The sequence below is a fragment of the Numida meleagris genome, chromosome 1, assembly GCF_002078875.1.
Source record: "Numida meleagris isolate 19003 breed g44 Domestic line chromosome 1, NumMel1.0, whole genome shotgun sequence".
In the NCBI taxonomy this organism is placed as follows: Eukaryota; Metazoa; Chordata; class Aves; order Galliformes; family Numididae; genus Numida; species Numida meleagris.
In genome coordinates this window covers 128,665,811-128,688,699 of record NC_034409.1, presented here as the reverse complement: position 1 = coordinate 128,688,699, position 22,889 = coordinate 128,665,811, and the positions used below count along the sequence as shown (strand labels likewise).

The following is a 22,889-nucleotide window of genomic DNA, read 5'->3' as shown; positions in this document are numbered from 1 at the left end:
AAAGGTGATCTAGATCTTCACTCAGCCACCTATATTTAGACAATTGAACTGTAAGGACTGGGGAGCCTAAAGATATCTGTTCAATTGATCAAATATTAGTGTCTAATCCATCCTTTGAGAAAGAGATGAATAACTCACCAGAATACATCTCCTCTATTAGCTCCATCCCAGGAGCTTAGGTATCTATCTCACATGTGGACACCCTCAATTCATAGCTGAATTGAGATCTTTGAGTTTTTGGATTTTCTGAGGTCTCTTTAGTTTCATGTCTCAGAGAATGAATCAAAAATCAAATTCCTGTATCTCAGATTTCTAGTGCACTCTCAGTATTCCAGAAATTAAGAAGCCAAGAAATTTTGAATACCTGTTTTTCTCTTCAAGACCCTGTGGAGTAAACATGTCATATAGCCTTTTTGGGGAAATCTGCAAGTCAGTGTCTCTCATTCATGGAAAGGTACTACAGAAAGGTAGCAAAGGAGTATACTGTAGCCTCCTTTTTTTGGGAATCCCTAGGAGAGATTCCTGCTGCATCTGTCAGCTCCACATCCAAGCTTTCACTCTGGAGAGTTCTACATTCTCTTTTCTCAAGCAGAAAATGGAATAGCCTTCTCCTTATAGTCTTATTTTCCTGTGTATTATGAGGCTTCTCACTAGTTTATGAATTCACATTCCTCATCCAGAGACTTCAGTAGTTGTTTTCTTTGGGTAATGCTGTGGAGGAACAATTCCTCTGCAATGTGGCTGCTGTTTTATGATGGCATATTTTATTTTTTATGAGAGGTCATCATTTGCATTTGTCCTTGCTTTGTTAGCCACCCATTATCACCACCTTCATCCCAGTCCAATATGAAATAGATGATGGAAAGAGAACTGTGCTCGCACAGAACAGGGTAGTAACTGCAAGAAAAGTAAGAATTTGTAATTTGATTTTGATAAATCTATACAGAAATGCTAGTATGCTACACCTAATACACACACTTACTCAAGAGTTACTGCAGTGTCCACAATAAATAAATCTTTGTGCTACTGAATAAGAAATTTCATAAATTATTCAACTACACAAGGAATAAGTAACTCTGCAAAGTTCCAGCTTTTTTCCTCATTTCTAGGGCTTGTGTGTTCCCTCCATTTCAACCCCACTGCTCTGCAAAATGAGAGAGGAACTCATTTTAATTTTAAGAAAGCAGGGTGGTGTTGCTTGGCAACACCACGGTTAATAGCTGGTTGCTGTCTGGCCTGGAGCATGCCTCTTCAGAAACACTTTATGTAGATATATCCCTTTATTACCAAGGTTATTGAGATTTTTTTTTCCCTGGCCATTTAATTGCATAAGTGTTCTTTCAAAAACAACATGATTAGAGGAATCTTTTTCCTTAATTTTAGGAAGTAGAGTGTTCATACTCCACATAAAAACAAGCAGGGGAAAAATTCCTAATAACTCCCCAGTGTACAGATATTAGCACAATTGTCACAGCACACAAAGCTTCCCCAGCCAGGAGCGTTTGCACCATTATGCATCCTGACTTCTAAGACTTCTAAATATGTATTTTCCATGTATTTTTCACATATTACTACTAATTACCAATGTAATAGTTTCTCTACAAAATAGAGGATCCACCACCTCTCTGGGCAACCTATTCCAGTGCCTCACACCCTTACCGTTAAAGCTTTTCCTTATATCCAATCTAAACATCCTCTGTTTAAGTTTGAAACCATTTCCCCCCCTTTTTTTTTCCCCATTTCACAACAGACTCTGCTAAAGAGGATCTCCACTAGTAACAGAACCATTCTTCCATTCTTTGACAGTTTGTTAAAAAAAGGAAACTGACCTAGGTGATGCCTAGATAATGTGAAAGATAATAGAGAGTAGCTAGTCTGGAGCTTTAGAAAAAAGCTCTTGAGAAAACTATTAAGAAGAAGGTGTTTTCTACTATGAATACCAACGACATTATAGATTTAACCTGTTGAAGCAGGTGATTCCTGATAGAGCATATATTCAAATAGTCTAATGTGGCATGTGTATATGTGCTGAAAAGCTGGCCTGGAAATTTGAGTCTTCCCATTTAGTATAGAAGGAGGTGGAACTAAACAAGCAGTACTACAGACAATGGAGAAAATAGCTTGAGAGGGAGAGATTTATACTTTTAAAAACTACTGCCACTAAATTCACAAGCAGTAACAATCGATGGTCTGAACCTGTTTTCATAAAACAGTTCCTTTGCAGCTCAAGTCCTTAACTCACGAGGTATCTTCTTAAGACTAATTGGATAACAGCTTTGCCTTTCTGAGACTTTCCTTAGCTTATTAAGAATCCCTGCCATCAGGTCATGTCTGACTGAGGAAGTTAGCTGGGGTTAAGCAAAGAACTTGGTCAAAGTTTAGATGTATTTCCACAGGGTTTATAGCATGAAAGTTCACTTTCTTCTTCTTATGCATCCTCTTGTTAATTCCATATTTCAGTTCATCACTTTCACAACAAGACCAGATATGGGTTTCCATCTTTCTTGCAGAAGATAAACTGGGCCTAGGAAAACTTCATGATACGCACTTTGTTCTCGCTGAAGTTTTCCTAGTCCTCTCATATCTCCGAAACAAAAAGAAACAGTTCCATTCCTAGCACAAAGTTTTATTTGTATATTGATTCACCACCCAGAAAGGAATGTATTTACTTGATTATGATCATTTTTAGACTCCATTATGGAATCCCTTTTGCTGAATATAGTTGCAGTAATGTGTTCCCCAGCATACAAACCACACACATCTGGAAACAGGGGGCTCTGAATAAATTAGAATACCATTCTAAAGATGAGGCTGGATTTAAATATCAGATTTGCACCAGCATCTGTTAAAATGTTCTTAACGTGGCTACAGGGCGCTGCAGGCTGCAGTTATTCTGCACAGTTTTGAATAAAATATCATGCTTATCATCTCATTCAAAGACAGCTCTACTTTTTCCACTGCTCAACTATTTCACCCAGAGCCCATGGAACTCAACCATAATATTATCTGTGGGTGTAGGTCAGAATGTAACTAGTTAAGTTGGCATTATCTATTTATAAGTAGCTAGTGGCACAGTTTTCATTGTACTACGCACAACTATCCATTAATTAGGCAAGAAATAAAATGTATAAAACTCCTCTAGCAGAAAGACATTTTAATAGATACCAAAGAATTCAAACATTACTAATGTTAAACCCTACTAAAAATAGCAATAAAAGAAAATGCTGGTCTTTTTAGCTATTATGATACACAATGCATGATGATTAACACAGAGGAATATACACAGGGTCAATTAGCCAGTGGGACAAGTAACCAGAATTAGCAAGTGATCATTATACCATTTTAATGCATCTTCTTTTTCCCAGTTCTTTTCCCTGCAATTATTATTCAAGTTTCTTTAAACTGTTTGTCTGATTTTTAGAAGTTATTAGGTTGCATTTTTTCCCAATAGACTTTTCATTACTTTTATCACCATGACTTTTTAACTGTGTTTGCCAGGAAAATTATATGCTGCAGTTCTCTTTAATCATTTATTCCTTTCTTTGACTAGTCAAATATTGCAAAATGTAGGACAGTTTCACCTCTCTTTGTAAGAGATGGACTCTGAAAGGAGGAAAGGAGCCAGGGACAGAGGTCTGGAAAGTCTAGTCACTGACACCATAATTATGTGCAATCAACACAAGGTTACATTTTAAAAGAGAGAAATTATATCTTAAGATGTTTTAGGAGACAGGGAAATATAAGTGTTATTGCAGAATTACAGGTTACATGGTAAATGCAATGCATATATTTTTTGTCAGCTGTGATTAGAAAAGATAAATTGGATTTGGAAAAAGTGCAGAAGGATATGTTAAAATGCTGGGAGAGTGAAGCTCATATCATACAAGAGAAGACAAAAACAACATGTCTGATCTGATGAAGTCTAGGCCAGGTGAGATTATGAAGAAAATGTACCAGAGAGACAGAAGGATGTGAAAGGAAGGCTGAAGGACAATGCTGGCACAAGGAGCTAATGGGCTTTACTGACCATGAGCAGTGTTAGGATGTGAGTTAGGAGAACAATCCTACATACCTGAACAACAATACTCTGAAGCAAACTCTGAGGAGGACCAGAGGAAAAAAACAGGAGGGAAAGGTGAGGGAACACACAGAAGGTGCCACCTCCAAGGCTCAGAGCAAGAAGTAAAGTGATGTGAGGGCTGTATGGGGCTCGGGCTCCTGCAACAGGAGCCAACTGGAAGGATTAGTCTTTCGGCACCCAAAAAAACCAATCTTTTAAATCTTAACATTAAATTGATTTGAAATGTTCTGCAAATAAGAAAGGTCAGACAGTAATATATTTTCTTTGGCATCATTGGGCTGTGTAAAGTGAGTTTATATAAAGCAGTAAGTATATTATTATCATCTTAAAAAGAAGAAAGACTATTTCTCTTCAGCTGACCTCACTCAAGTAGCAAGTTCAGCCATCAGAATCAAAGAGTTATTTAAATACAGAAAAGCTTTTTATGGCTACAGATATTAAAATAATAGAAGTATATAAAAATGAATATTGCACACAGATATCAGTGCAGCTGTTTGCAGCGTCTTGGACATATTCATACCCACTCAAAATGCTAATGTCACTAGAAAAACTCCCTGTGAGAGTGACAAACTGTTATATGTCTTAGAAATAGCATATATACATGAGTGCTGCACTGATGTGCAGCATGTGCAACATGTATACAGAATGTACACTAAGTGTACACTACAGATTATATTTACATTATTTATTTATTATATTTATTCTAAATCCAGTGTGGAGTGCAGTTCTCATCTAGATACAGCGCTTGGTAATAATTACCCCTACATACTTGTACAGTCTAAACAAACTTGAACTATTAAGTCACTTCACAGGATTAGATGTGAAATGGATAGATGGCTTTGTCTGTCTTCACTTGATAAAACCCTATGGTAAAAGCCGTGCTAAGGAGCCATGAATATGGAGGGATTTTTTCTGAAGGGATGCTAGGAGGGAATAAAGGTCCATTGCAAAAGAACACTCAGAGGAAAGAAGATTAAAACCTTGTATTAGGTGTCATATATGCTTTACTGAAAGGTTAAGTTAAAATATCCATTTATTCTTAACTACTAATATTATTCTTGTCCTAAGAAAACTATTATTTATCAATGAAGACTAATTTCAATTAGTTGTATGTGAAATAAAGTGATTAAAACTTAATTTCCAGAACAAATTTTTTATGTGTTTTAACAAAGCCATAGCCATCCTCAGCAAAAATCCTCCCTTCTAATGGCCAAAGGCCAGAGCAAGGTCTGCACACTAATTCAGATATCCAAAGAGGGCTCATATTTCAGTTTAAGGGTCACATTACCAAGTAGAGAGATTCACCTCAGGAACAGAGCTTGACATCTTCTTGGGAAGTTAAAATAAAGAATGTATTTATTTCCATATTTGTAATTAATTCATGACAGCCTTTTATCAATCATTAACCTCCAGACATATCTGTGTCTAAGGGTGTTTAAGAGCTTCTCCTTGAAGTTGCCTGAAGTACATGATCATTTTTTCTGCATGACTCCTCATGTGCCTTGCAATGGTTGCACTGTCAGGGTCTGTCAGAATCTTTCTAAAAAGAAAAAGTCATCAAGAGTAAATCAGTTTACCATCAATATAAAGATTTTGAGAGTAATACACTTTGCCTGCGCACCCAACTATGACCAAAAGTGCATTTCATTTTAGTTCCTTCTTTTTGTTTTCTCTCTATAAATTATTTAACCATGGGGTCCTAAAATTGTATCTTCACAAGTCACCAATGATTATACACTGTAGACTTATCAAATATTTACAACTTAGTCCTCACTTTTTCAGGCTTTTTCAGAAAACAGCTGATACAAGATTTAAGAAAACCCAGTCTCCCTAGTGTAATTGATTGGTTAATTCAGTGGTAGAACTAATTGTATAGTTCTTATTACCATCTCACATCTGAGCTTGGAGCAGGATCCACAGAAATGCCAACATTTGCCACATAATATGCATCTCCTCAAGCTTATGTAAGCAGGTCTAGAATAAATTTGAGACATAAACTCTTTACCTTTGTCACATCTATCGATAGTTTCTATAACAGATTTTGCACTAGATGTGCTAAAGAATACTCTTTTCTCTTTGTTTAATGAATCGGATTCTGAAATATGATTCCTTAAGTACCACGCGTCTCTACAGACCAATTTGAAATACCTGATGCAGCACAGAATTTGTCAATGCAATAATAATCCAGAGAGAAAGAGTCAGCATGAATCGTATTAGCTTCCAGAAGTACATGAAACAAACAAATAATCGGTCCAATGTCACAACTGCTGTTCTCTCTGTAACAGTCCATATTGACTTAAGCACAAAGAAATACAGAAAAGCTGAGGAGAGACTTGGACTTTTTATAAGGGCATGTAGCAACACAATGAGGGGAAATGGCTTTAAACTGGAAGAGGGTAGAATTGGACTCCATATTAGAAAAAATTCTTTACTGTGAAGGTCGTGAGACACTGGAACAGGTTGCCCAGCAAGGTTGCAGATGCCCCCTTCCTAAAGGCACTCAAGGCCAGGCTGGATGGAGCTGTGAGCAGGGAGGTGTCCCTCCCTATAGCAGGGGGTTGGAACTAGGTGGTCTTAAGGGTCCCTTCCAACCCAAACCTTTCTATGATTCTCTGATTCTAAGAAATAAGGACGTCCTTTCGTATTGATATAGTACACTTTCGTTCACTGGAAGTTTATGTTTCCTTCAGTGAGTTCTTCAGACACTTTACCTCTTTCCATTTTCTGTGAACAGCATTGAATGTTTTCCTCGTATTGAACAGAGAAAATATCAGGCGTCAGATTCTTCACTGCTTTATATCATCTACAGAATAATGGATGCAAACAACCACATTTTTATTTGATAGCATTTTTTCACTTCTTCAGAGAGCATGAGCATCATTAAAAAGCATCAGGGAACCTAGTGCTACATATTCTTCATGTAGTCTTCAGATTTCTGTATTTTCATGTCACAAACTAGAAACCAAATGGCAAAGACGTTAATTACATGCCTGTCTGAGTCAAGACCGTCTTCCTCTGAAAAGCTGAGCTAGAATTCATTTAAGCAGTCCAAGGGAACACTTGACCTTCTAGAATGTCACTGTAACTCTGCCCGTACTATAGGTTTCTTTGTCAGAGACGGGCTGTAAAGCCTGAATTATTTACTGTTTTCCAAGTTTCCACTGAGCATGTCTTTGCTGAAAATAACTGTTTATAATTATTCATTTTTTAAAAATGTGTGGAAGGCCATTACTATTATAGTGATGGGACAATATATTTGGACAGATGTTATAATAAGTGCTACGCTATAAAGCTGAAACATACAAGGCAATTTAAATTGGATCTGATTCACTTTTATTTCATATGCTATTGTTTCACACATTTCCTTTATAGACTAGACTAGACTAGAATAGTTTAGATGAAAAGAACCTTCAGAAATCACCTAGTCCAACTGCCTGAAGAAAGTCAGATTTATTCAGCTCTGACCTATTTTCCCTTTCTCTATCCTTCTTCCTTTTTTTTTTTTTTTTTATCTTGGACCAGATGTCCACCAAAACACAGTGCAAACATTGACAACAAACAAAGGGAAGAAGCAGAACTCACTCAAGTGTGCAGAGAAAGGTCTTAGAAGCACAAGCAGTGAGTCCTGGTAACATTCCTCCGAGCTTGCTGCTGTGATTTCCAGCATTTTAATGACATAAAGCAAGTACCTCTTAGTCATGAAATAATTCTGAAAAAGCTGAAGCAAGAGTAACAGAGGCAATGATGCATCTTTAAAAATCTGTGTTCAACCTTGCATTATATCTTAAAAAAAAAAAAAAAGGAAAATGTCCCTTTCCTGAAAGTTGTTGAATGAATTATCCTTATGTAGACACTGTATACTGTTAATATTGTAGAAAACCACATTACTTTTGTAGCAGACAAGGGGACTAAAAAATCTGACTCACTTATTGTGAATTATATCTCATTTTAATATCAGAACTCCAGTATCTGAAGAAAAGCAAGTGGGAGCTTTTCTCTACAAGGAAGATGACAAACCTATGATATTTCTCATGGTTCGTAAGCATCTTTAAGCCACTGAAATAGAGCCACTAGGAAGGAAGTAACCAAATCTATAGCATTATTTTGTTGAATATCTGTGCAGATTTCCAGGGGCAATATTTTGTTTGGACAACTTGTTCAAAGCTTGTTTTTTAGACATAGAAGTTGTAGGATAACCATGCCTTTTTCCAGATTTTCACTCTATAGACTTTAAAACCCAAGAGAAAAGAAGTACTGGTTTTTGTCCTCTCTCTTCCTGATGAATTTCTCTTCTTTTTGCTTTATATTTCTGATTTAACTCACACAAATTTCAAAACTGATATACCAGGGATCTCAAGAGGTCATTCAGTTCATTCATTTCTACCCACCTCTGAACTTGTTAAATCTGTGGACATTTCTAGCAGAGGCTCTGAAATTGAGGAGATTTTGGCATCCCCCTAAGAAATCTCCTTCAGTGATTACTTGCAAAAGGTTCCCAGCAGTGGGAATAGTCCCTTAAAAAGATGGCTTATAAGTGGTAGGTTGACATCCGGAAAAAAAGACCTTACTATTTTTATCACAAGAAAGTTTTAAAATCTCAGGTAATAAAGAATGTATTAAAAAGAAAACCAAAAGCACCCGGAATACAAATACTTCCTAACCTGCCTCTTCTAAATCTTTGTTTCTGTTTTCTTTACTTCAGCACAGCACAAGAAATAATGGGACAAGAATAAATAGGAATAACAGGCCCTCTGTTTCGGCTCTATCCTTTTGAAGGATAAAATATGGGTAGAATAGGAAGAAAATGACTTTATTACATATGTAAGTTCTCACTGTCTGGCTGTAACTCTTAGGTTTCCTTGTTGATTCTAAAGCTAGCCAAGGTCTGTCAACTCAAGCTCAACTCAACTCACCTGAGCACTGTAGAGAGTGGCATCTTCAGCACCACAGCAGTTACTTTTAACACAGACACAGGTGCTACAGAGGGACAGGAGTTAAAATGTCACTTACAATAGACCGATGAGCATAATTTATTAAAGTGCAGTGAGCATGCCCCAAAAGAATATAATACGAATGAAAAATGTGAAGGGAGAGAAGTGCAGTCAGTTGCACTCTCATTGTGCAGATAATTAAGAGGAGCTCCCAGCATTCCCTGAGGATTTAACTTGTTCCGTTATCAGGATACAGCTGTCATAAGCCTGCAGCTCTAGGTTTTTCTTGAAACTTGGCTTCAAAGCCTTTGAAACATGTGGCATAAAACAATTATGCTCTGACGTGCTGGAAGACAATGATAAATGAACAATGTAACCGCAGTTACCGGTGACTTTTAATAGCCAGCAGCGACATACTCAGTCTCAAAAATGTGATTCTTGACACTCCTTCATGGGCTTGCAAAAAATGAAAGATCTGTGTGACTTTTTCCCGACTTTTAGTGGCTTGCACTTCTATCTTTTCCATCATCTAATGAATCTGGTTCAAAGTTCCATGAAAGAAATAAGGTTACTATTGTAACACATACAAGGATTGCTGCCACATCTCTTGGATTCAAACTGGGGCTAAAAGTTACCTGAATGCTATCTCCTCTTTTTCAAAAATTCAAGTCTTTACTTGGAAGGGAGAAGGAGAAAGGTAGGAGCATCTTGTTGATCTTCAAGGTAAGATATGATAGATATAGTTTTCAGGCATACATACAACAAATCTTTATTTTATTAATATTTTTTATGTATTTAAAAGTGCATGTTTGTTTTCCAACAAGCTCCAGCATTTATTACTTAAACCAGTAGAACTTCTGGTAGTCAGAATAATTATATTTAAGATTTCTCTATGTGGTGTGAGTCATTCATCAGTCAGAACTCTTCCTTCTGACTCTAGCTCTAATACTTTTCATAGTACAGTGAACTAGAATCTAGTGTGGTGGTGGTGGTGTTGCTGTTTTCCAGTGGAAAATCACACCAACAGGTGCCCTAGCCATTTATCAGTATAAGAGGCTCCCTGGTAGCATTCATGAGAAATAACAAGTGAGCTCTCTCAACATCTTATATAGGTCTATGAAGTTGTTATTCCAAGTACTTTTCTTCATCTCCTGCCCTGAGCTAGTTTTGGACTGAGTATACCGAGTGGTGCTTAACATACCAAGGAGCTCTGTTGCTAAGCTGGAAGTCTACATAGAGAGAATCTGCCCTGAAGCATGGTGGGTCATAGAGCTGTAGAATCATAGAACAGCTTGGGTTAGAAGGGACCCCAAAGATCACCCGTCTTCAACCCCAGGACTGCCACCCATCAGATCAGGCTGCCCACAGCCCATTCAGCCTGGCCTAGGGCACCTCCAGGGACAGGTCCAGCTACAGTCCTGTGGGGCTGAGCTGTGGCACTGCCCTGGCTGAGGCTGCGTATGGGAGGCACAGAGCAGCTTTTGCAGATGAGGCTGAGTGCTTTGTGACCTAAACTCTGCCAAGTTTCTGGAAGTTTTAGGCAGCTGAACATCCAAATACTTTTTAAAAAGGAAATTGAAATCTAAGGAACATATGGTCTGCCCACATCATAGAATGAATGTGGCAGATTTAAGCTAGATAGGAGTGACAACAACAGCAACAAGGGTGGGAGAGCTTCAGCATTAACATATGCTGTCAGATGGACATAAATGGAATTGAGTCCCTGAGTCAAAGCTTTGCACCTTGGCTGCCAGCTGAGGTAAAACCTGAGCTGACCTATCATCTTCGCTGCTCTTCCCATGCATCTAACATGGCAAATGTCTGTGTGAAAACTATATGGGTAGGTTTATTTACAGCAGTGAACTAAGAAGTACAGCCCTCTGTACTGATAGATAGATGGACTGTCTCTGGGACAGTTCCGACCCAAGCCACTCTGTGCCATATAACTGATTTCCAGGCATGGTTCAGGAGTGAGCATGTGCCGGGGACCATCCCCATCACATGTACAGCTGGTGCATAGGCAAACTGCTTGGGAGGGTAAGATAGCTCCTTTACATTCAGTATCCAATTGGCATCAAAGCCCAGGATACTTCCCATGCATGTTTTATGCACTGCTGTAAACAGCCTTTGAGCAGAGTGTGTCGATTTTGCTCTCCAGGCATGCTAGGCATTTCAGGTATTTCTTAAAGCCTTAAAGCTTGCACAGCTTTCTCATTTCATCTCTTGCTGCAGCTTTCCTCCACCCTGAAAAGGCAGCTGTGATCAGCAGATCTGTCCATGTAACTCCATATTTAATTGCTATTACATACCTCTGGCTGAGTAGACAAGTCAGAAACACACCCTATGCACACCCAGAGTGATTGTTTTTCCGCAGAAGGGGTACTTGCGTGCTGTGAAGTTCGGGAGTGCTTCCCAGTGTTTCTTTGACACTCCCAGCAGTATGCCAAAACAAGACCTGAGTGTCTCACTCCAATTTATAGGAGGAAGAGGAGGTTCTTTTAATATATGTATACCTGATGGCGAGATTAAGACACAGCGGGTCGAATGTTAGCCCGACCAGTTTATTGCAAATCCTAGTTGCTTAGGAAGAAGGGGAAGGGAAGGCAGATGATAGAAAAGGAGTAGGAAAAAGGAAGGAGTCCTTGTAGAAAGCAAGAGAGAGAACAGTCACCACCATGGGTCCAGCATTGTTCGTAATGCCTCCGTTGATCTCAGGAACTCGTGCAATCACCGCAGGGGATGGGAGAAAGCCAGGAAGCTTCACAGCAAGCAGGCCCCGAGGGGTTCTTTCCACTGTCAAAATTTTCTTTTCTTTTGGGAGTTCTTCTCCCCCAAAGATTTCGTTTCTTTGGGAGTTCTTCTCCAAAGTTCTTAGTTTACTGGGGACCTTTTATCCCCTGTTTCACAGTTTTTTTCTTCTTCTTCTTCCTTTCTCTCTGTTAGTGTGACACATCTGGCCCAACAGCTAAGCTAGCAGGCAGTGGTGCCTTCATTGCCATTCACAAGCATTATCACCTTTTGCAGTGGTCAGCTCCTTCAAGCCGCACCCCCGAAAAAGTCTGCTTGTCTTGCTTCTGCTTATCAATCATAAGCAGAAGCACCCTAGCACGGTGACACCCACCACTCGCCCCCCTAGATAACTGGCGGTTGTCAGTTAGAGCCTTAACACCCAAAAGGCCTCAGGAAGCAAGCTTTGAGGCAAAAGAAAAAATAGTTCTTGCCTTCCACACTGAGTACATGTTCAATGCCATGTATTCTGGTACGTGTCAGTCAGGGTGAGCTGCAGATTGATATTTCTGGTCTTGAAGAAACAAGTGTAGAATTAACTTGCAATAAAACTGAATAAATAGTCTAAGGGGGTGTTCTTTATTGTTTTTTCAATGTTGGAGCCAGAAGAACTGTTTCTTGGTGTGAGCAGGTTTAAAAGGAAATGAAAACTGCAACATAATAATCATGAAGCTCCTAGGCTCATGAAAAGCAAATTATACTGCCCAGAAATGTTAAAAACGTGTCCTTCTGTTTTATATGAAAACATGAGCATAAAAATGGAAATAATCCCCTCAGGACACAATCCAGGGAGAAACAAGAACATGACCTCGAGTTATAAACAGGAAGAGATTTTCAATGTACTACAGGGGATTTAGAGAAGGGATCTCCATTAATGTTAATAGGAGGCGGAGGGATGAAGCCCACGCACTGAAGTGGAAATTTAGCCCTTAATGTCAAATGTTCTGAAAATGAGGCAGCTTCATTCTGACTCCATCCACCCAGAAGCAAGGATGAAAATGGTTAATTGCTTTCTGACATTTGAGTTTAAATGAGGACACAATATAAGCATAAGGCATCTGGAAAAAATGCTCCTTTTAAGAATTCTGGGAGATAAGTGCCTCCTTCACTGCACAGACATGGGATCTCCTGCTCTGAAGCTCTCTCATCTAGATTAGACAAGCTTAAACTCAAACTCTTATTGCCTATGCAAACACAACCACCTATGCGCACTAAACATATATGCTCTCAATTTTTATCAAAACATAAATGCTTCCCTCTGCAGGACTTTAGGCAAATTAGAAGTCAAAATGAATATAAAGTGCAAAATGTGCTGTTCTATTGCAAAGGTCTTGTGTATTCATATTTTTGAATCTTTTCATGGCTTTGTTATGTTTAGCAATGTAAACTATAAAATGTTCTGGTGTGTTCTTCATTCACTATATTGTCTCAGCTGAAGTTATTCTTTTTACAGCAAGGAAGCTGAAATACTGAAGAGGATACTGATCTACTAATGTAAAGGGTGATTTTCCCACTGTTCTGGGAGAACTTTGGATTTCGTTCACTTCTCTCCTTGTTACCCAAAAGTAAGGGGAGAAAAACAATGGGAAAGAAAATAAAAGCCAGTGTGAGGAATAATGGAAACAGATAACAACTGGAAATCTGACTTGATACCCAATTGAATGAACTCAATCTTATAAAGTTTGTCCCAAGCTTTAAAAATGCTTTTTGTTGGTTGTAATTAGGAAGTACTACTATATTCCTACTGACATCATGTTAGGAAAGAGAACAATGCAAAATATTTGCAAATTATGCAACTTTATAAACTGTTTTTTTTGTGTTTACAAACTACAACTGATAAAATGGAGTACAAGTCTGCCATCCAGAAGGACCTCGACTGGTGGGAACCTCAGGTGGGAAGTTCAACGAAGACAAGTGCGAAGTCCTGCAACTGGGTTGGCAGAACATGCTAGTAGCTAACAGGAAAGCTGCTGGAAAACAGCTTTTCAGAGAAGGTCCAATTGTTCCAGAGGATACCAAACTGAACGTAGGGCAGCAGCATGACCAAAGATGAAGATCAACTGCATCCTGGGCTGCATGTGCAGTATCACAGTCAGAAGGTCAAAGGAAGAGAATATTCTCCTTGCTGATCAAACATGGGGCCACTTCTGGAACACTGCCTCTAGTCTGGGTTCCTCAGTACAAGAGAGATGTTGGCGTGCTTAAGAGTCCAGAGCAGTGTAAGTGAAATTAAAGGAATTGGACTTACTTAGCCTGAAGAAAGAATACAAAATGGGAATTTAACTACTATCTTTCACTGTGTGAAGAAAGGCTGCAGAGCATATGATGTCAGACTCTTCTCAGATGTGCACTAAAAAGAACAAAAGGCAACAGGCACAAGTTGACACAAAATTTCTGATTGAACATAAAGAAAAAAATGTTCACAATGATGAGTGTCAAATACTGGATCATCTTGCCTGAAGATTTTATGTGATCACCATCCTTGCAGATTTTCAAAATTAGTATAGACAACTGCCTCTGAGCAACCTGATCCAGCTTTTAAGCCAGCACTGTTTTAAGCAACGTGTAGAATAGAGATATCCAGATCTTCCTTCAAAAATATTTGAGGTTTGTGTGAGGTTTAAAATATTGCTTAATTCCATACAAAATTTTGAAAAATAAGAGACATTACTGTAAGTTTTATAATGATCTAGCCTGAGCCAGGACAATGCAAGGGACCAATGTGTTTATGAATGGATAATGGTCAACTAGAAGCAAACTCAAATTCATCGCAGGGATTCTTCTTTAGCTTTTCAAACAATTTGCACCTCTACTTCAGGATCATCTGACAAGTACAGAGTAATCCAAGTAATAACAACTATCCTATTTGGCAGGAGTCAAGAAAAACTCAAAGGATTTACCTCAGAAGTTCTTTCAAATAACATTTAGAAGATTTTATAAAGTGAAATTTCAGCATATAGGAAAGTCTGTGCTGTAGTTTCTATTCCTTGTTTCATTTATCTTATTCTGATGGCGAATGTGAAATGGTAGACAATGTATGTCTCTCTTTCTTTACCCTTCTGTAACTTGTCCCAGGACTTGGTTACTTGCGTGCCAGTAATGGTAAGCCACCAACATGGCCCATCTGCATAACTTTTGACTCAGACTGCTGAGGAAATTGCTGAGTTTTGAGAAAGAACTGTGAAAAGTCTGTAGAACAGAAAAGGATGATAAAGTTGAAGACAGAGGTAAGATGGCTGAGGCAGTATCTCTAGTAGCTCAAGAATTCAGGAAAGAAAGCACTGATATGGAAGTGGATAAAATTCTAAAGGGAAAAAAGTAACAGAGATGCTAAAGGATTACAACTCAGGAACATCTTCTATACCAAACAGCAAAGTAGTTCTGTTCTTCTCCTTCCAACTAATGTCTGCGTAGCCTGCAGCCACTATTTCAGTATCTTATTGGAGTGGGAAGTATAATAAGTTATGTGGCATATTAAATATGGGCTATATTTTGTATGTATTGGTCAAGATGTAATTTTCTTATCTTTTAAATCTGTGTACAACCTGCTTGCAGGGTCTTTGTAAACAACTGAAAAAGCCAGTACAAATGGCCCAAAGAGGTACTGTAACAGGAGTATAGATTTGAGATTTGTAGCAATGCTTAGTTTTGAATTTTAGGGTAAGAATAAAGAATATTTTAATCTACTATCTTATTAATTAACTTGAATTGATGCAAAAGCATGCAAGTTGTGTGAAGAAAGCCCTTAGGAGAACTCATGCTATTGTCACTGACTGTTCTCCATGTGGTTACTATGCCTGGGCATTCAGTAATTAATGTCATTCGTAAACAGACAATTGAGACTAGCATTTCTCAAGGGTTTTCAATGTAGAACCACTCTCCTTTTTGCAAACTTTGAGCACTGAACCATGAAACCAAGAGTAGCATCATGGTTTTAGGCACTGTACACATAGTTGATTGCAGTTTTTAAATTACTGCTTAAGCAAAATTGCCTGCTTTCAGTTTGTAGTAACGGAACACCTATAACTTTAAAATATTTACAAAAAAGAAATATCAGCAATGTCATTTCAATCACCTGAGCTTGAACAATCCACCTGGTACCTACAGCACCTGGTCAGTGGCCACCACAGTCTGTGCACCAAGGGGATCATTTCGATCTCCAGGAGAAACTACTCTCTGTATTTACCAGAAAGTTCCCATTATGCTAGAAATCCCTGCCAGGCACTTGTTCTTTGTCAAGGAGGCAACATTTCCTGACTGTTTGCTTTTACTCTATCTTACTTAGCTTTCCAGATGTTTGGTTTCCATATCCATTAGAGCTGTTACTGTTAAGTAACTAGGCACAGAGTTTTCTTGAGATAAAGTTCATAAAACTTGGACAGGTTAAGCAAGGATGCTCTGTCTTGTTAAGAAGTTCTTCTGGCAATACTTCCCTTCTTCAGTATGCCCTCAGATGGCCAAAATGATGGAGATTTCACAAAGGCTGGTCTGAGGTTAGTTACAGGTAGAACTTCGGCTGACCAAGCAGCTGGGACACTCACTCACTCAGTGTCAGTTTGCATGACTGCAGATGATGGTCATGAAATTATCTCAGGCTCAGCAAGACCTAAAAAGCACAGAATTTCTTTGGTTCTAAATATCCTCAAAGAGGCTACACTTCCACATCCATCAACAACAGCGGTCGGCGTATTTGCCATACACCTAATATTTCCTCCTTTTCCTGTAGCGGTTCTTGTTGCCTCTGGGGGAGTTCTAAGTTGAAATGCAAATTCCTCCTTTAAAGTTGTCAAGCTGGCTTCTTGTCACTGCTATATGGAGCCAGGAATTATTATTGCTCTGAAAGATGCAAAGGGAGGAAACAGAGCAATTAAGGGAACTTGTAAAACCTTGTCAAGTTACAAGTGGTCTATTTATTTTTCTATTGATCGTGTCTATCTCTCTTTGAGGAATAATGAATGTCCCGTGAAATACCTGAAGTTCCCCGTGTCGTTCTGTGCCTTAACCTTTGTGATGCTAAAGACTCAGATTTGCAGTTCTATAGTTTATCTTTTACTTACGGCTCTGTAATCTTTTGCCTAAATTTCTGTGAGGTTTTGTGGGTTTTTTTGTGGGTTTTTTTTCTTTCTATGTCGTTCTCCTGCTGTCATCCTTACGCTATTATTCTTTGCACCTCTAGCAGTGTCACTTTAGTTTTCTCATAGTAAGTGATTGCCCTGGCATGATAATTGCCCCTTCTTCCCTGCTTTTTCCTATGTATTGTTTAAAATTCAGCTTACACTAGAGGCAAACAAGACTTAGGAAAACACCTTGTGTAATTGTTATTTATATATCTGGTAAGTATTACTCACTAATACACGTGCATGGTGCTCAGGCAATTACTTCCCCTTCTGTGAAGGTGTCCCAGAAACTAGCCGTAAGTCACTGATCACATTATAGGCTTCTAAGCAAAAAGCTGCTTGAAATTTATCTGACATATGTTGCTGGCATTTTTAATTTTACAATGTAATTTTTAAACTTCTTGAGAAGCACTGTGAAGATCTTGAAATGGGAATGCTGTTATACCACGAGTTCATTCCACATCAAACATCACTGCAGGGCTGAGGTACAAATTAGCATATATTCATCTATGCTAAAAGTATTTTTTTTTTTTTTACTTTTATATCTTTAGGTTTATAAATACTGAACGATTTTGGAGCATCTGAAGTTATTTCCGCAGATAGATAGTTTTTATCATGAACTGCACCTTGCCGATACCTTGTGGCCTGGCTGCAGGGACTCAGGTGATGGAGGTGTTGCAGCTCACTCATTCATCTTCCCTCCTGTGCTGTAGGAAATCATTGCACGCAAAGCCTCTGCTTTCCCAGGATGGCATAGCTCAGTCATCTACATGTAGCTCTTAGTCCTACTGTATATTTGGTGTGTACAAATCACCAGGAGAAAAAAAAATGAACCCTGCTGAGGACATTTTGTCATAGCCTATAAATCAAAAAGCAAGTTGAATGAAAAAGCTAACAAAGTTACTTATAGTCCTTAAAATGTTCCAGACCAGATGTTGAAAAATGTCACAGTGACCAGCTCAGCACTGCAGGGTACTAAGCTTTTCCTAGGGCTACTGGAGCTTGAGTCAAATGCATTTAAAGAATGCCCATGGTTTGCAAACTCAAAGGTGCAGGGACAGGCACAAACAGAAGTGAATCCCACTGGGAGGCGTGGAGGTCTGAAAGCCCAGCTACTCTTTCCCTGGGTCAGATCAGCCCAGATGGTGTAATTTCTGACCAATATCTATGCAGCACCATGGATCAAGTTTTGATTACAGCAGCAATTTCTAAACTTTTTCTATAATTTGGAAAAGAATGACTAAATTCCATTTCAGTAGATTCAACAAAACAAGGGGAAAAGAGAAAAGATCTGAACATATGTAGATTATTTCTTTTCACATTTGGAATGGAAGGTCTCAAAAATAGATTAAGATGCTTGGCTGGCAGCATTTTATGTGACCTCAAGCCATAGCCTCATGCCAGACCAGAGGAGTTTTAAAAATCAAATTGGAGGAAAATATTTAAATCTATATATAAAAGTTGTAAATAATTCTTCACTGTCAAATAAAAATACACACACACATACATACATAAAGTGCACCTTTGACTTACACTGAAGTAAATGTCAATGGCTGAACTGAAGTTATTGTTTTTCTGTGCAACTTTGGAGAGAATGTGTCTAAATGTCATGTAGATTATTAAATAAATAAATAAATGGTTATTTTTATTTAGTCTCACGCTTTTCTTTATCTGTTACTCATCCACTAGAATGAAAAATCTATTAGTCATCCAGATAAATTTCTGAGTACAAAAAATTATATTCTGAGAAAGGACATTAGCCCAGAGCAGTTAGCTCTAAAATGATATCTATGATGAATGGGATTGTATCAGAAATGTTGTTTGCTTTACTGATTTTTGTTCTGAATTGAAGACTTATTTGTCTTCCAGCCATCTCTGGATCAAGACAGAACTACACTACCACAGCCAGACTTTTTGCAACTCTACATAATGAGTGAGAGTTAAAACAAAAAAACCTTCCTTCTCTTCATATGCACACATCCATTAAATGACAGATTTACCATTTTAATATGCAGAACTTTCCATTCCCATGCAAACTGGTCCAGATTCTCTGAAATTATATTGTAGCCTTTTGTTACATAGCAAACATAATCCAGATCTAAAGCCTTGTTAGTTGCCATAGTGAGGATTATCTCACTGCAAAGATAATCTTTTTGGGTACAGACCATGCCCTAGAGTTCTCCAGAGCTTCCTTCCTGTGCTATGAGTACAGAGAGGAAAAAGGGATGTTTCTAAACAACATGAAAAAATAATTAGCATCCTACCACATCACACCAAGCAAACTGTTGTGACAGCTTGTAGGCTGGCAGTAACAGGATTGCCACCCCCAAACCTAGCAATGTGCATGCAAAGAGGTGTATAGGATTGTGCTAGGCAGTGTAAACCTTCTCAACTGAGCAATTATTTTTGTTGTCTGAGGGTAACATGTTGGGAGTCTCACCCAAGTCTTCACAGCAAGTCCATGAGATAACAGTATGGTAATACACTGAAAATGCAGTATACAGAAAGGACTTCAGATTTTGGATGCTCTGGGATGTCTCAGTATTTGTAAACCCAAAACAATGAATATGTATCAAGAAAGAAAATAATTAGAAATATAACACAAAGATTGTACATTCAAAAATAGTGTTTAGAAGACTATAACAGAGATGAGGAAAGGTCTGCCAAAAAAAATAAGGTAGAATATACTGAATTAAGAAGGAAAAGAGAGGGTAGTGAGAAAACCCCCAAAATACGAGGCAGTGTTCTCTCACCCAGTCAGAAGGCCTGTAAAGGATCAGGGGCAGCCCAGGCTGGGTCAGCACCTCTTGGGCTCCTGACTGCAGTCACTGGGGCTGGACATAATAGAGGAGACCCTGGAAAATGGCTCTTTCTCAAAATGCAGGCAGAGTGCTGCCCCTGAGGTGATACCTGAGTGGACAGCAGCAGGAAGACTGGAGGTTAATCTTATCTTTAGCTCTCTTGAATAGTATCTTAATGTATTAGGTGCTTGGAGAGGAATGAATGAGTCAGATATGGAAATTAGATTCCTGGGTGGCAAATTCTTTTGAATTTTCTCTTCAGAGATGGATAAATTTGTAAGTAGTGGACAGGTATGGTGTTGGAAGAGCCTGGCTCTCCCTACAGACTGTGTGCGCTCTAGCCTGTCACTCAGACTGTCAGTTCTTTCACATGTAGCACAGCAAGAATAATCCTTTGTTTCTTACATCTTGTGAGTAAGCATTGTTCCACTTTCTGAAAGAAAGACCATCCCAACTGTGAGCCCCACTTAACACAGGAACATTTTGCTTTCATTTACCGACATAAATAAATTGCAACAACAGACTGGGCGCCCTGGGATGAGTTTTCAAGCAGATAAGGAGAGCCCACTTAAACCATTTTCCAATTTAAACTGTAATGTGATCCCAACACAAACTAACACATCATCTGTCCCCAGTATGGGAGAAGAAACACATAATTAAAAAAGAGACACATAGTACTAAAATATTCTCAAAGACAACTGCCTAGGCCAAGGACTTCTGTACCATGGAGAACTATTTAGCTGTTCATAGCAACTATAGTTTTCATATAATCATAGAATTGTTTGAGTTTGAAGGGATATTTAAAGGCCATCTAGTCCAACCCCACTGCAATGAACAGGGACACCTACTCTAGATTAGGTATCTCAGAGTCCTGTCCAGTCTGACCTTAAATGTCTCCAGGGACAGCGGCATCCTCCACCTCTCTGGGAAACCTCTTCCACCCTTATCATAAAAAACTTCCTCCTTATATCCAATCCAAATCTTCCCTCTCTTAATGTGAAATCATTTCCCCTTGTCCTATCACAACAGATCCTGCTAAAGAGTCTGTCCCCTTCTTTCTTATAGCCCCCTTTAGGTAGTGAAAGGCCGCTCTCAGGTCTACCCAGAGCCTTCTCCAGGCTGAACAGCCGCAGCTCGCTCAGCCTGTCCTCACAGGGGAAGCAGCTGGCAGGCAGGTCTCTGGTCTCCATGCCTGTGTAGAATACATGAATGACTATACGGAATGCACGAGATTTCTTCACACTTACATAAAGATCATGAGGTTGTCCTCTCAAAATGCACCTGAATAATGTTCGAAGGGATATGAGCTCATCATAACATTGGGTAAAGCTGTGTATTCAGTGAGCTGCATATCTACCATCTGATCACTAATGTCTGCCCTGCGCATATACCACTGCTAAGCACATTCTCTTCAGGATATTTTAAAAGTAGTGCACACAGGTGATGTTGTTCAGACAGCCCATGTAAGTACAACAATGGTGCTCCTGGGCATGCAGCATCTGAGCACACAGCCAGTGGGCACTTCACCAGAGACCTGCAGGAAAAAACATAAATAAACCTGCCTATTGTGTGGAAATCAGAATGCTCCCCACTGTAATTGTAACTTAATTCATTAACTGAACTCTCAAATATTAAAATTGCTGATGATCCACCACTTTCCCATGTAACAGCAGCTGATTGTCTTTGAACTGCAAAAGTTGAAAGCACTTAGCCAATATTTTCAGGGTGGCAGTGACAGTCTGAGCTGCTGTGTGCACTGGATCAGATGTCTGAGTAGAGAAAACCTGAAAAACTGTAATATAAATCTCATATATGACATGACCTGTGCTGACAGGCAAAATCCCCCTACCTTCTCAGATGTGATTTTGTGCCATCACCAAATGCTTGGCTGGGAGAGCCCAGTGCAGCACACAATGCAAAGCCTTTGCTGGTGCTGGATCATTCTGGTTCCTGCAGATATGTTTCTTCCACTTAAACAAGGAATGTGCTGCCCCGAGCTACCACCTCATTTTCTCTGGACACTTAACACCTGATAATGTCAGCCTGCCTGTGCCATCTTAAGAATTTGTTTGCTCATGTGTTTCCTAGAGAAGGATCTGTGAGTGAAGCAGTGGACAGAAATACCTCCTTTGCTCTTTACAGACAACAACGTCATAACAGTGTCTTTGATAAATAATTCTTCATAATCATGTGAGTAAGTAACTGTTGTCAGATAAATAGGAAGATTACTGGGGAATGTATTTTGTTTGATAAGCACTCATCTTTGGCCGTATCAGAAAAACAAAAAATCATTAACTTCTTTTTGCTTTTCCAAAACTATGTCTGAGGCTCTACTACTAAATATAGATGCCTAAAGCCATTTGAAATGCCTTTGAAATATCCCATCTGGCCTCAGCTGTAGAGCAGCCTGGGACCTAACCTCCAGCTCTATGTAAACAGTTCAGCTATCCTAAGACAAATCCAATGGTACCTGCATCCCATCCTCACTATTCTGGTTTTTAATAGCCTGTGAGTAGCCTGTGAGGCTATCCACAAAAATCAGGGGAACATGATATCATTGCCCTCTCCTCAGCCCACAGCAGCCACAGAACCCTTCTTGATAACCCCATTGTTGAGCAGCACAGGATACCCCAGTTCAAATCTCCATTCTACCTTGTTCAGAACCAGCATTTCAGCCCTCCCAGAAGATGCCTAAACTACCAGTAAGTACCGTGTCTCCTGTTATACTTTGTGTAAATTGAATATTCATGCAAACAGGGATTCAAACCTACATTTTTCAGCAATGCCCTTAATTAACTTACCACTGAGATATTCTTCCTCTCTCTAGCTTGAAGAATATTTAGCAATGTGAAGTGGAACAGCAATAAGTGAAGAGCCTTATCCCATAACAGCTTATACATGTTTGCAAATGTTTCACTTTAGTGGCCAAAACAGAAATTTCATCTGTTGTATGACTCAGATGTTATTGTGATCTCTGTTTTATTATGGTGTTCTAAGGAGAAGCAATGGCTGATTATGGAAAAGCCCTCAAATAACATTCAGTGAGCAGGAAGTACACTCAGCACCTCTATAAAATTATGAGGAGTATATTAGGAAATAAACAATTTTCTGCATATATATTCAATTTTTAATATTCTTCTGCAAAAGAAAGATCAATAAACCCTTTTGTTCT

At 38.9% G+C, this 22,889-nt stretch overlaps 1 long non-coding RNA gene across 1 annotated transcript; it reads right to left on the bottom strand.

The window, feature by feature from the left end:
- Window positions 5,418–10,267, bottom strand: LOC110406155. Its single transcript, XR_002443301.1, has 4 exons — window positions 10,214–10,267; window positions 8,995–9,058; window positions 6,793–6,884; window positions 5,418–5,621 (listed from the first exon to the last, which is right to left on the bottom strand). It is a non-coding gene; the product is annotated as an uncharacterized LOC110406155 (long non-coding RNA).